The sequence below is a fragment of the Trichoplusia ni genome, chromosome 3 (assembly GCF_003590095.1).
Source record: "Trichoplusia ni isolate ovarian cell line Hi5 chromosome 3, tn1, whole genome shotgun sequence".
NCBI classification, from domain to species: Eukaryota; Metazoa; Arthropoda; class Insecta; order Lepidoptera; family Noctuidae; genus Trichoplusia; species Trichoplusia ni.
This window is the reverse complement of record NC_039480.1, coordinates 14,391,367-14,397,159: the sequence shown is the minus strand read 5'-3', so window position 1 is coordinate 14,397,159 and position 5,793 is coordinate 14,391,367.

The following is a 5,793-nucleotide window of genomic DNA, read 5'->3' as shown; positions in this document are numbered from 1 at the left end:
TAATTGAAAAATTGTTTTTGTCAAACGTCGTAAAAATCTCTGGACCTAAAAAAAAAATTAATCTGTCATAATTATTAAGGAATGCGTCAAACCGTAAGTTACATTATAAAAACTTTAACCAATAAAATAGTTACTGATTAAGCATTCAATGTACCTAATAATACAAATAAAATTTACCAAGTGACAAAATAAAGCATAACACCAATTACACTAATACGAAAAAGAAAAAAATATGCTACAATTTTTAATACAACCAAAAAAAAATCTTCAAAAACAACCTCAAATCTTCAGAACCTAACTTCATATTTCAAGCAGTCTTTCTAAAAGGCCCACATACCAGCTCAAAAGTAACCAGTTTCAACAAAAAGTTGAGCCTCGCATAGTTCACGCCTTGCCTTCAAAGCTAAGCTTCAAGCGCATTTAAATTTAACTTAGACCGTGTCTAGTCTCTCACCGAACAAATATCTACTGCTTTTAAATTTCCCCTTTGTTAGTCCTTTCAATTTGTACCGAAGTTTCTGACTTTGTGTTGTGAATTGTTAATGTTGCGAATTAATTCACGAACAGATTTTCTGTTTTTTTTTTGTGTTGTTGTTATAGAAGAATGCTATAACCGTTGAATTACTAATTCAAAGGTGGTAGGCTCGAATCCCGGCTCACACCAAATGTCTGTGCGAATTAATGTGTGTATTTCAAACCAAAACTGTGTATAAAAAATTGGTACACAATGACTCAAACCCTATACAGTATTTTCTCCTCTTCATAGATCGGATGTTGAAAACTTCTTCACGTATAAAAAAGCGACAAATAAATCTGATTGATTTATTTGTCGCCATATCAAACGTACGTCACAGTAAACATTGAAACAAGACAAAGGTGTTAGCAATTGTCTCTACACGTATACATACAAAAAGACATTAGGGGCATATTTGGTGAAGCCCTTTTAACAATTTGCTCCGGTACAAACAGAAGAGTCAAAACATTTTATTAAACAAGGCAGAAAATAAGTGTTTGTGTTTAAAATTAGTAGAGTCACAGTTTTCTTCTTCCAATGGGTGTTTTACCGATCTTTCATAGATTTCATTAGGAGGTTTTACTTTTTACTGATACTCCTATACCTTTCTTGATGGGATATAAATTAAATGGCCTTCTACCCATGTGCAGACCATAGTTTCGCGTGATGATACATCAGACTTGGATTGACTGAAAAGACACTGATCCTATTCTTGCCTTTTTGGAATTACTGGATCTCTTGCGCATGCTCTGCGCAAAGATGTATTTTTTATTAAAAATTTGATTCGGCGAAGATGAAAAAGATTTCTTACTTTTTGTAAAAAAACGGTCGATAATCCAATATTCTTTCTTCTTGCACTAATATAAAAAAACCGTTCTCATACAAAAACATTCTCATAATTATTTTGTTCCAAGATAATCTCGCCCCAAGAAAAGGTGGTAAACAGGTAAACATGGTTTATTTATGCAAACTTAACTAATAAGCTGTGGTATTCATTAGAAGGTTATTGTTTGTATAGGCTGAATAACTGGCTAATTGCCAATTTGGGTGACGAACGTTTTGCACTCGGGGTAGGCTTGCCGTTCATATATATGGCGGTCTCCGTCCAGTGATTATCTGGCGATTGAAATTCCCATATACTCGTTGGAACTTCATTGTAGACCGTTTTGCAGCTGTCTAGGCTGTCATGGGGAGACTATATCAGAAATATACGTGATAAGTGTGGATATTTTTATAACCAATCAAAAAGACACTTGCGTTTTTTTTTGCAGAGATTTATAATTTTCTATTATTATATCCTTGACTTTCTATAAAATACAGTTATTAAGTTTTTATTTAAAAAATATGGCTACTTTTCTTGAGCTTAGTGTCCTGTTTTCATAAAAAAAGAAAAACAGAAATTGTGTTTAAATTTCCTCGTTGGTAAACTAATCGGGATGGGCCGACCCTGAGGCTGCTGTCGTAATATCAACTGAACATGAATCGGTGAGTGAGGCGCTACTTGTTACTCCCTACAAACATTTTTAATTACACCAGCAATGTTCGAGATATTCCATTTTAGATTAGAACCCATATCAAGCCTTTGAAGCGGTGTAATTTTAATTCAATGTAACAAGCTGGTGACAAAGGACGGTATATGACAGGGGAAAAAGAGATTCGATTTTTTTTGGATTGGGAAAAATTAAGCTGCAAAATAATCGGTTTTTTAATGGTTATGTTTTTTTGCATTGAATGCGAAGTCTGGTTGTAGAAGTTACTATTTTGAACTATAAATTCAATTCCAGTTTTGCAGTAAAACATCTGTAACAATACTGTAGCTGTTTTACTTCGAAAAAAATACTACTATTCTCATATAGAGGTTTGTCTTCTGAAATATCCAACAACGAAAAAAAAAAACAAATGCGTAGCTTGTATCTTTTAGAGAAAAACATTACTTTCTTTCCAAAATAAAAACCATAAGTAAAGGGATATCCCCTTTAAATGATGACTAACGGAATACAATACGGCGTCTGTTCTTTTCGTTCAAAATATTACATAAAAATGTGGAAAAATCGTTGCAGTAACGTTACAAATCATGCCACTGTCCACCCTAATTTTACCATATCGTGAGGGTAAATATGAAGGGGGAAAGAATATTATCGATTTCGTGTTATAGCATGTTGAATGACTACTCATTATAAACGAATTTAGTTTTTACGGCTGCAGGGAATGCCAACAGAGGGCCTGTTGAGGCTGTGGGAGCGAGACAACAAACTACACGGTGTAAAGCGGTGTAGAGCAGTATCTCGTTTCTACAAATCTAACTGTCTTACTTTTGGTGGTGATGGTAGGCTAGGAGGGGTTTTTTGGGTTTGGTATTTTTATATGTTTACCTACTTACTTATATTCAGACAAGTAGATTTCAGAAGAATGGATGGAAGAAATTTGTCGGTAAAAAGTGCATTGATAAGTGACGTCACACGAGATGTAAATTTACTGAATCATATTCTTCTTGAGAAAAAATACCAACAAAACAAAAAAAAAGAATATCCCGAAGATCCTTTAACCCTAGAAAGATAGTCTGCGTAAAATTGACGCATGCATTCTTGAAATATTGCTCTCTCTTTCTAAATAGCGCGAATCCGTCGCTGTGCGTTTAGGACATCTCAGTCGCCGCTTGGAGCTCCCGTGAGGCGTGCTTGTCAATGCGGTAAGTGTCACTGATTTTGAACTATAACGACCGCGTGAGTCAAAATGACGCATGATTATCTTTTACGTGACTTTTAAGATTTAACTCATACGATAATTATATTGTTATTTCATGTTCTACTTACGTGATAACTTATTATATATATATTTTCTTGTTATAGATATCGTGACTAATATATAATAAAATGGGTAGTTCTTTAGACGATGAGCATATCCTCTCTGCTCTTCTGCAAAGCGATGACGAGCTTGTTGGTGAGGATTCTGACAGTGAAATATCAGATCACGTAAGTGAAGATGACGTCCAGAGCGATACAGAAGAAGCGTTTATAGATGAGGTACATGAAGTGCAGCCAACGTCAAGCGGTAGTGAAATATTAGACGAACAAAATGTTATTGAACAACCAGGTTCTTCATTGGCTTCTAACAAAATCTTGACCTTGCCACAGAGGACTATTAGAGGTAAGAATAAACATTGTTGGTCAACTTCAAAGTCCACGAGGCGTAGCCGAGTCTCTGCACTGAACATTGTCAGATCTCAAAGAGGTCCGACGCGTATGTGCCGCAATATATATGACCCACTTTTATGCTTCAAACTATTTTTTACTGATGAGATAATTTCGGAAATTGTAAAATGGACAAATGCTGAGATATCATTGAAACGTCGGGAATCTATGACAGGTGCTACATTTCGTGACACGAATGAAGATGAAATCTATGCTTTCTTTGGTATTCTGGTAATGACAGCAGTGAGAAAAGATAACCACATGTCCACAGATGACCTCTTTGATCGATCTTTGTCAATGGTGTACGTCTCTGTAATGAGTCGTGATCGTTTTGATTTTTTGATACGATGTCTTAGAATGGATGACAAAAGTATACGGCCCACACTTCGAGAAAACGATGTATTTACTCCTGTTAGAAAAATATGGGATCTCTTTATCCATCAGTGCATACAAAATTACACTCCAGGGGCTCATTTGACCATAGATGAACAGTTACTTGGTTTTAGAGGACGGTGTCCGTTTAGGATGTATATCCCAAACAAGCCAAGTAAGTATGGAATAAAAATCCTCATGATGTGTGACAGTGGTACAAAGTATATGATAAATGGAATGCCTTATTTGGGAAGAGGAACACAGACCAACGGAGTACCACTCGGTGAATACTACGTGAAGGAGTTATCAAAGCCTGTGCACGGTAGTTGTCGTAATATTACGTGTGACAATTGGTTCACCTCAATCCCTTTGGCAAAAAACTTACTACAAGAACCGTATAAGTTAACCATTGTGGGAACCGTGCGATCAAACAAACGCGAGATACCGGAAGTACTGAAAAACAGTCGCTCCAGGCCAGTGGGAACATCGATGTTTTGTTTTGACGGACCCCTTACTCTCGTCTCATATAAACCGAAGCCAGCTAAGATGGTATACTTATTATCATCTTGTGATGAGGATGCTTCTATCAACGAAAGTACCGGTAAACCGCAAATGGTTATGTATTATAATCAAACTAAAGGCGGAGTGGACACGCTAGACCAAATGTGTTCTGTGATGACCTGCAGTAGGAAGACGAATAGGTGGCCTATGGCATTATTGTACGGAATGATAAACATTGCCTGCATAAATTCTTTTATTATATACAGCCATAATGTCAGTAGCAAGGGAGAAAAGGTTCAAAGTCGCAAAAAATTTATGAGAAACCTTTACATGAGCCTGACGTCATCGTTTATGCGTAAGCGTTTAGAAGCTCCTACTTTGAAGAGATATTTGCGCGATAATATCTCTAATATTTTGCCAAATGAAGTGCCTGGTACATCAGATGACAGTACTGAAGAGCCAGTAACGAAAAAAACGTACTTACTGTACTTACTGCCCCTCTAAAATAAGGCGAAAGGCAAATGCATCGTGCAAAAAATGCAAAAAAGTTATTTGTCGAGAGCATAATATTGATATGTGCCAAAGTTGTTTCTGACTGACTAATAAGTATAATTTGTTTCTATTATGTATAAGTTAAGCTAATTACTTATTTTATAATACAACATGACTGTTTTTAAAGTACAAAATAAGTTTATTTTTGTAAAAGAGAGAATGTTTAAAAGTTTTGTTACTTTATAGAAGAAATTTTGAGTTTTTGTTTTTTTTTAATAAATAAATAAACATAAATAAATAGTTTGTTGAATTTATTATTAGTATGTAAGTGTAAATATAATAAAACTTAATATCTATTCAAATTAATAAATAAACCTCGATATACAGACCGATAAAACACATGCGTCAATTTTACGCATGATTATCTTTAACGTACGTCACAATATGATTATCTTTCTAGGGTTAAAATAAATATACCTGAAATATTATTTAGAAAACTATAACATGCAAGGCTTTTAATGCAACACGTTTGATGTTTAGACGTCCATGCAAAAGAAAATGTACTTCCTTAATAAATATTTCAACAATTTTTAATGTAGACTTTGCCAGAGCAGATAACATGAACAAGATACAAATAAGCTTATCAGTACAATTTTGAATCTAATTTGTACCGAACATTCAATCAAGTAAGTGGAAACTAAAACAGCAATAAACAAGACAGCT